The sequence below is a fragment of the Chinchilla lanigera genome, unplaced genomic scaffold (genome assembly GCF_000276665.1).
Source record: "Chinchilla lanigera isolate Chin_1 unplaced genomic scaffold, ChiLan1.0 scaffold00046, whole genome shotgun sequence".
Taxonomy (NCBI): Eukaryota; Metazoa; Chordata; class Mammalia; order Rodentia; family Chinchillidae; genus Chinchilla; species Chinchilla lanigera.
Window position 1 is genome coordinate 15,324,242 of NW_004955447.1, and position 9,276 is coordinate 15,333,517.

The 9,276-nt window shown below is 40.9% G+C and overlaps 1 protein-coding gene across 1 annotated transcript in view; it reads left to right on the forward strand.

Annotated features, from left to right (window-relative positions):
• The first annotated feature begins 460 nt into the window (after nt 1-460).
• The window catches only part of Nmu (neuromedin U), a 37,025-nt gene continuing 28,209 nt past the window's right edge, over nt 461-9,276 (forward strand). The window contains exons 1-2 of the mRNA XM_005392882.1: nt 461-535; nt 4,730-4,788. The gene's annotated coding sequence lies outside the window, so the exon portion shown is untranslated. The remainder of the gene's footprint in view (nt 536-4,729; nt 4,789-9,276) is intronic.

The following is a 9,276-nucleotide window of genomic DNA, read 5'->3' on the forward strand; positions in this document are numbered from 1 at the left end:
CCCCGCTCCCTCCCGGGGCCCGGACCCCGGACCCCCGTTCCCTCCCGAACCCCCCATCTCTCCCGAACCCCCATCTCTCCCGGGCCCGCCCCTCCGCCCCCTCGGCTGCCTGGACTCCCCCGCGGCCGGGCCGGGGCGGACGCCGAGAACTTAGAGTGCTTTCGGCGCAGGGCTTCACTGCAGGGGTCGCGGTCGCGCAGCGCCGGCTGCGGTCCTGGCTCGCGGCAGGAGCGGGTGCCCGGTGGCCGGGCGGCCGGGGTGGGTGAGCTCTGAGCTCCGTCCTGCGGGCCCCAGGTGCGGCAGGGCATGGGGACGTCCTCATCGCGGAGGCGCAGGGGCGGGCGTGCCAGGCCGGGCCCTCCAGCTCTGTGCGGCCAAAGCCGGGGGAGGAGCTGAGGTTTGAGACAGCGGGGATTTCCTTAGCCGGCTGGGAGGAAAGAAACGGAAAATCGAGGCGGAAAGGACGTCTGTGACAAGGTGCCGGCGCACCAGAGAGGAGATGGCGTTCCTTGTCTCCAAGGCTCCACCTTGCCGGGTGAGGGGGCCGCCGCCGCCAGCCACTGCCTTGCTGTAACCCTCGGTGCTGGGGGCCCAGTGCTCTGTTTCCCGCTCAGTGAGGTAGAGAAGGGCGGACCCTGGAGTCGTCCTTTCAAAACGCCCAGGACTTAAAATCACAACTGCAGGGACCTTCCCGAGCTCCTACCCCAGCGCTCAGCTGGAGACGGGGCAACAGGGGCTGTTACTCTGTTCTTAATACGATTGTTTTCATTGCCCTTGTTTCATTGATTGGATCTCCCCTTCTCTGAGACAGTGGAAGAGATGGGCGTGCTTACGGTCGCAAGCTAACAGACCTAAGCCAGCTCCACGGAGCCGGTGGTTACCCACACGCCTGAGGCAGGCAGGTGTTCCCCCTTCTGCATTTTAAATTTGTTATCAGAAAAAAATGGGATGGTAATCTTTATGAACTTTATTAAGGAAGCAGATACAGTTTTAAAAGTGGCTCTGCTATGGAAAGAAGGTGTGCTCTCCGTGCGCGTTGCCTGCGGTGTGCTTGCAGTGATTTTTGCACCCATGGGGGCTAACTGCCAGGGGCGGGCTGGGGGAGCCAGGACGAGGCCGCTGTAAACGAGCGGTGGCTGTGGAAGGTAGCAGCTGGTTCCTAAAAAGAGATAGGTCTTGGGTTTTATTTCCAAAACAGCATCTCTGCTGGCTGAGTAACTGTCTCATAAAAAAATAGGTCCTCTATGTTTTTCTAGCAAAAGGATGAAATGTCCCCTGCACTACCTGGGGAGCTCCTAGGCTGCTCTTCTGTGTCTTCATTCCACTTCAGATCTATTCTTAATACTAAAAATAATTTTATTTCTCTTCCACGTGGTGGAAGGGGAAAGGGTAAGTACACAGAGTGATCAGCCTTAGCCTTGCTCCATCAGGATGGCCCTGGGGGACATGCTCCACCTCTGTAAGCAGAACTTGGAGCTAGTCTATCAAAATCAATCACTATGCAAATGCAACCGATGTATCTAAAAGCAACCAAAGTGTCACAAGCCAGAGAAAAGCAGAAGTGTCAGTAATGCATCATCCTTAGCGAAAAATGAGTTAGCAAAGGATAGGCAATAGCAGTGAGATGATAAAGGGCCAGCCACCGCCGATCTGATGAATGAGAACGGTTTCCTCCGGGGACATTACTGAAAGAGGAAAATGTCTTAGAAGAGGGACACAGTGAGGAAATCTGCAGCCAACAAGTAACAGTGAAGGATCAATTGGCCAAGGTTAAACAGTGTCTTTTCCTACCTGGCAGAGGGAAAGGAAAAATGGCCCCACTTTTAGAATAACCAGATCTGTTTTACTAGATAATACTGCAGTATAAATATTCTGGTGAACCTGATCAAAAGCAGTGCAGTTTTTATGGTGTAGAAGATAGTAGCACTATTTGAGCTTTAGTATTGAGTACTGCTCTTAGTAGTTCTATTTAAAGTCCACGTCTGAGATAGTAGGACTTGAGGGTCTCCCAGAGCTGTCCTGTGTTGGGCTCTTGTGTCCCAGCAGAGCAGTCTGGAGAGGTGGTGAATTCTTAAGAGGCGGTGGGAATGGGAAACGGTTGTCAGGTCATGGGGGTGCTGCCCTGGGAGGGATTAGGTAGTGCTCCTGGGACCCTGGTGAGTTCCAAGAGAGTGAGCTGTTATAAAGAGAACAAGACTGGCCTTTCTCGGCACCCTGGCTTCCTCTCTTGCCGCAAGATCATGCCAAGTGATCACCCGGGCGACTTTCCCACATACCACGAGCCCCTCACCCGAGGCTTCATCAACAGGGCCTCCTAATCTTGGACTTGCAGCTTCCAAAACTGAGCTAAGTAAACTTCTTTACAAACCACCCAGCCTTGGGTATTTTGTTACAGCAGTGAGAAAAGCAGACTAATGTACTATATCTTGGGGAAAAATTGTATCAACTCTAGTTAACAACGAGGCAAAGGGGAAAATAGCTTTCCCTTTGGGTTCAGTGAGGGATTAGCTGTTTTCTGTACACGCTGGCTTCTGTACCGTGCTTACCCTGAGACTGTGTTTATATGTTTTGTGGAAGGGTGACCAAGTGCCCTTCTAAAATCTTATCTAAGTGCTGGGACTAAATTAAGCCTAATGGCGGTTTCCAGGTCGCAGAGCTTGGGACTTGGGAGGAGTGAGACTCCCTGGGGACGTCGTGAGGCAGCCTGGGGGAGGGCAGGGCCTTTAGCTGTTACCGAGGGGGCCGGTCTGGAATATAAGAACGTCCAATTGCATTCTTTAAACAGAAATAAACAGAACCTCACGCAGCAAGTTCTCCAAGTACTCTGTAAGGAAGTTTGAACGCGCAGCTTTATTGCTTGCTGGAAACAGGATGTGCTCGGAGTGGCCTCCCGGCGCAGTGAGTTTGTCACGTGTGCCGTGTGCAGGAGAGCTCTGCAACAGAAGTGCGTGTGGTGGTTCCCAAAGGAGGTTCCATCCGGCCTGAAGTAAACCGACTGTGTCTTGTGGACTGCGTGATCTCTGTGTGTTACTCCCGATCCTCATTCCCACGGAAGACCTAATGCATTTCTGTTGTTCACATTCCCAGAGCTTAGATAAAACAATAGTAAAAACATGAGAATTCAAGGCAAGACGATTGCAAAGTGATGGAATTAAGGGGAAAAAACTGTCAGGATCTGAAGTCAGCCATCCTTGGTTTGAAATCTGCCTCTCTACCTGTCTATTTAGCTGACCCTGGGCAAATTACTCAGCCCTTCCTTGTCTCGGTTTCCTCACTGTAAAAGGGAAATAGTAATTGTAATAATAATATCTACTTAAAAGGTCAGTGTGAGGACGAGAGGACATAATACACCTGAAATGCCCGGCAGAGTATCTGGGATCTAGAAAGTGTTCTGCTCAGGGTGAATAGATCTGCTCTTTCCCCCACACACACCTCTGCCCCTGCTCTCCGCCGCCCCCTCCTCCTTTTTCAGTGCTGGTGATCAAACCCCAGGCCCTGAGCACCCTTAGGTCGGCACTGTAGCACTGAGCTATACTGCCAGCCGGAATATTCTATTTAAGCCTATTTTTAAAGTATTTAATTTTGCTACATTTAAACATTTTTTAAAACGTGTAGTCTTTTGCTACAAGATGTTCTCTTGTTTTTAGCAAAGTTATATACGTAAAAATCCATACTAATCATATTTAAATGTTAATAAAAGCTGAAAACATTGAGATAATACTATAATTTGCATTAGTATGATTTAGAAAACCAGACCTATGGAGAAAATAGTAATTTCGGAGGATGTAAGCTAGGTGACAATTTTATTTCAGTAATAATTAAGGCCCTAATAAGTAGTTCTTTTTAGAAAGATCTTTACTGTGATACAATGTATCTATCATGAAATTCTCCTGTTTTAAGTATACATTTGAGGACTATTTCAGACAGGTTAGGAGTTGTGCAGTTATTGCAACAAAGCAGTTTAGAGCGTTTTCATCACTGCTAGCAGATCAGTTACGTCCATCTGCGGTCGGTCGATCCCCATTTCTAGCTCCGGGTAACCACGAGTCCTCATGCCATCAGATATAAGTTTGTCTGGATATTTCATATAAATGGAATCATACAACAGCTGGTTCCTTAGGAATGCAGTTTGTTTGACTTAGCATCATGTTTCTGAAGTCCATCATGTCACGGCATTTATCACTAGTTCATTCTTTTTTGTGCCCAAAGGATATTGCATTATATAGCTATACTGCATTTTGTTTATCTATTTCCTAGTCGGTGACATTTGGTTTGCTTCTACTTTGGAGCTCATATAAGTAACAGTGCTGCTGGGCATGGTAGCACACGCCTGTAATCCCAGCACTCGGGAAGCTGAGGCAGGAGGATCATTGAGAGTTCAAGGCCAACCTGGGCTACAAAGTGAGTTCAAGACCAGCCTGAACTGCATAGTGAGACATTGTCTCAAAAAGACCAAAAAAAAAAAAAAAAAGTAACAGTTCTATAAACATTCAGATACATGTTTTAATGTAGATGTGTATAATTCAATAGTGAGAGTAGTATATTATAATACTATTAAGGTTTATTTAATAATTATGTCTTCCATTAAGTCAAATGTTGAAATGTCTAGTCAAATTAAATGGATAATTATATAGTGAAGATGAGAAATAATATCTGAAAAGGAATTATATGGATATTTCATTTTAAAAGAAATACTATAAAATTAACATGGATATAATTTTATTTTTAGGTGCTCCAATATTACCTCATGGATTATGGTCTGAACAAGAACTTCAATTGTGGATTAAGGTAAAGAATTATTCTCACACAAATTGGTGGAAACTACCATTTATTCAAAGTATCATGGTAAATGAAATAATAAATTGAGCTTTGGCACAACTATTCTAACATAAGTCAGAATTATAATTTTATTAAAATAAAACAGGTAAATATGAAAAGAAGTAGTCAAGTAAAGTAAGTAAAGTAAGAAAGCAAAAATAAATCCTACAATTATAATGAAAGTGAGTGTGCTAAAAATATACCACTTTAAAAACAGGGTTTCTTAGATGTGTTTTTTCATTTGTTTGTTTAAGATCTAGAAAGAGCCAGACTTGATACAGAAAATAACAACAAAAGAAAAGCACAGAAGGGTGGGAAGTGACCTACCAAGCAAATGTGAATTGAAAGAAAATTGGAATAGCAGTCGATGTCTGATACAATAGAATTCAGATTAGCAATCATGACAGGCAAATAGGGACCTTACACGCTGAAAAAAGAGCAACAAACGAGAAAGTACAGCCGTTATTAACATGTCCTAACAATGCAGCCTCCAAGTTTATTCAGCAACTGGTAGAAATTCAGGAAAAAATAAGTAAACCGGTAGTTACACTTGGAGATTTTAACATAGCTCTCTCAAAAACTGATAGTTAAAGCAGATAGCTTATAAATAAATATATCGAAGACATAATCATATAATTAATAAATTTGAGCAATTAAAACATTTTGTAAAATTTACACTAAATAGTATGCCCATTCATCTTGCATGTAGTTGGGGCCATTTAAAAAATAGAACATAAATTCCCTACCACTTTGTTTGTAACTCTGTATTGTCTGTACTGTGCTTGTGATGTTGTAAAATGTTGTATGTCTGTTAATGTTTCCCTCCTTTTATCTTTAAAATTAAAAAAAATAAAGTTGATTAAAAAAAATAGAACATATGTTCGAACAGGCAGGAAAATTCTATAAGTTAAAAAGAATTTATTTAAGTGGTTTCCAAACATAAAGAAATAAGAAATTATTGACAAATGTGTAATTTAACTATCTCATCTGTTTGGAAAATAAGTATCACTTTTGTAAATGACCCTGGATGTAAAAGGAAATTACATAATACTTAGAATTTAATAACAAAACCATAATAAGTCAAAATTTGTAGTCCGCAGCTAAAATATTGGTTGGAGAGAAAAATGTATACACTTTCTTCAGTATATGTAATTTTCTTTTGCTTCTATATATATAAAAATTTTCTTCTTTCCTAATAAATACACATATATTCTACATATATAGTTTATATGTTTATATAAAAATACCTACATATGTATTATATAATGTGCTTATGTTTTATATATATGTTTATGTGTATATAAATATATGTGTTATATATATCTTATATACTTATATGTACTAGCCTAGTCACTTTGTCATGGCTGGGACAAATTACCGACACTCACAAGGTAACAGAGGAGAGGTATGTTTCAGCTCACAGTTTGCAGAGGTGTCAGTCTGTAGTCAGCTCGCTCCAGGGCAGGGAGGCATGGCAGACAGACATGGCAGGAGAGAAACAGTTCACAGAATGACAGACAGGGAGAAGCAAGACTTCCTTCCCCCCTCCCCTCTTTATTTCTGGAACCGGGAATCAAACTCAGGACCTTGCACTCACCAGGCAGATGCTTTGCTACTGAGCTATATCCCTGGTCCCCTTCTTTCCCTTTTTATTCCATCCCGGCTACCCACGTATTGGTTGGTACCACCTACACCAAAGGTGGAGCTTCTTTCTTTAGTAAGTCCATCATCCACAGCCAGAACTATACTAGATCAATCAGTGAGCTAATCCAGTATCATATATCCTTGATCCAGTTTTACGCACCCCTGATCCAGCTACTGCTCCCAAAAGCCCCACCCGTGAGCACATGAGGCTTTGGGGAGACATCTAAATATAAACCATAGTATATACATATACATGATTCTACATTTTCTTCCCTCTTGATAAATATATATGCATATATGTATACATGTATATACAAACATGTATACATATAAAAAAAGAAAATTTAAAAATAAACTAAACATTTGACAGAAAAAGAATAACAGGGAAAATGAAAAGAAATATTAATGAAACAAATTATAAAAACAAAGATGGAAATAAATTTTAATAAGAGAAATTAGAGAACAAGCCAACAATATTGACAAAAGCATACATTTTTTCTTTCAAGAAGTTAATGAGCTTTAATTAGCAGTACTGATTTTAAAAAACAGAAGAAAACAAAGATAAATAAGGTATAGACTGAAAAAAGATCAAAAACCAAGCAAAATGGAGATTTTAAAATATTTTCAAAGAGTATTATGAATAATTGACTATCGTAATGATTGCACAATTCTGTAAATACACTAAAAGACATTTAATTGTACACTTCAAATAGAAGACTTATATGGCATTTGGGCTGTACTTCAGTAAAATGTTACCCAAAAAGTAGTATAGACAGCTATTTGGCAATAGTTTTGAAAACTAGGTAAATGAATAAATTCTTAGGAAAATATCTGATGCCCCCAAAATTCCGTAGTAAAATAGTAAGCACTGAAGAAAAAAGTTTTCCTTATGTCATTGGCTAAAGCCTGTATTCTGTGTTACACAGTGTCTGTAAAGCTCCTGAAAGTAAAAACTTCCTCTAACCTTCACATAGTTAAGAACACTCTTCTTTGTCTTTCTTCCTAAGAACTCTGTTAATCCTAAATAAAATTTAAAATTAATCAAATGCTATAACTGTGCTAATTCGAGGTCAGCAATATGTTTTTTTCCACTTTAGTCTGTAATTGTAATGAATTACATTAATAAAGTTCTTGTCTTAAGTTATTAGAACTGTAAGGAGAGTTCATACAATTTTTGGATATAAAACAATATATAAAAAATTAATAACATTTATTTTCAGTTAGAAAAAGTAACATTAAATAGTTTAAAGTCCCGAATCCATGAGTTCCACATCTGCAGAATTAACCAACTGTGGAATGAAAATAGGGGGGAAATTGCCTCTGTCCTGACAGCATACAGACTTTTTCTCATCATTTCCCTGCAAGTACAGCATAAAAACTAACAGCATGACAACTACTTACATAGTGTTTACATTGTACTGGGTACTACAGGTATCTAGAGAGGATTTAAAGACTGCAGGAAGACTTGTATAGATTACATGCAGATACCATACCATTTTATATAAGAGACTGGAGCATCCATGGGTTTTTATATCCTTGTAAGTGCTGATGCCAGGTCCCCGCAGATACTGAGAAACAGCGATGTGTCATTCACTGTGGCAACCCAAACCATAAATATTTAGTTAAAAGAACCAAACTATACAATAGATTCATGTGAAAAATTAAACTCTAATGAAGGAAATAGATGGAGATGTGAATATACAGAAAGAAGTTTCTTGGATGAAATCTCTCCCCCAAATTAATCAATGTAAATTGCGTACATCAATGCAATCAGAAGAGTTGTTCTGATTTTTAAAGGAAATTTCTAAATTTAAACTAAAGTTGATATGAAAAAATGAAGGTCTGCAAATAGTTGAAGACATTTTAAGTGCAAAGGCTCAAAAGTAGGAACTCGCCCTCCCAGACTATGAAAGCATACTATAACACTGAAGTAATCTGGAAAAAAAAGAAATGCAAAAGGCACAATAATGGCACAGAAACAGAGAAATGAGCTAATAAAATTGAGACTGCAACAGTCGCCATCAGTACTGTAATCCTTTTGGCATTTACCACCCGGGGGTACTCCGTGCTCTCCAGACTTAGCTTCTCACGGCTCTGCCTCCCCTTCCTATGCTTGGGCACCCAGAAGGGCCCTTACTGTCCGCAGCAGCTGTCAGTTGGTGACCAAACGTTGTTGGCGGACAAATACCTTACCTGCCTCTTCCCCCAACTGGGATGGCGCTGATACACTGTCATCTAGTGCTGCTGGGACACATCGAGCCTTTCACGCATAGTACCCATGTACTCAGTTACAGCCCATACTGGACTCTCTCTGCTCTGTTTTGCTTTGTTCTTCTACCAGTGTTTCATGGATCATCTCACACATGATCTGCCTACATTCGTGTCCTTATTGCAAGGTCTGTTTCGGGGGAGAATGAACCTAAGATAGAAACGTATATACCCATATGTACAAAAGTAGCATAAAACACAGTGAGGAAAGGGAAGCATTGTTTGGCAAATAAGGGTTGAGAAATCATCTCGCTGTGTGGAGAAAAATAAAAATATTACCCTGCACAACGATAAGACTCAAGAAGACAAAAGACAGAAATATAAAAGCTAAATTATACATTCAATAGCAGTAGTGTAGGACAATGTCTTTGAGGTAGGATCAGAGAAATATTTCTTGAATAAAACTTCAAGGGTATCAAGAGATGGGAGGACATGGGAAGGGGAGGGGAGGGGGTTGAGAAAGAATTGAGATGTGTTTTATATGTGTACCAACTCCCCACAGGGAATGTGAACATCATGCACTGCAAAAATGTACTAATGTACTAG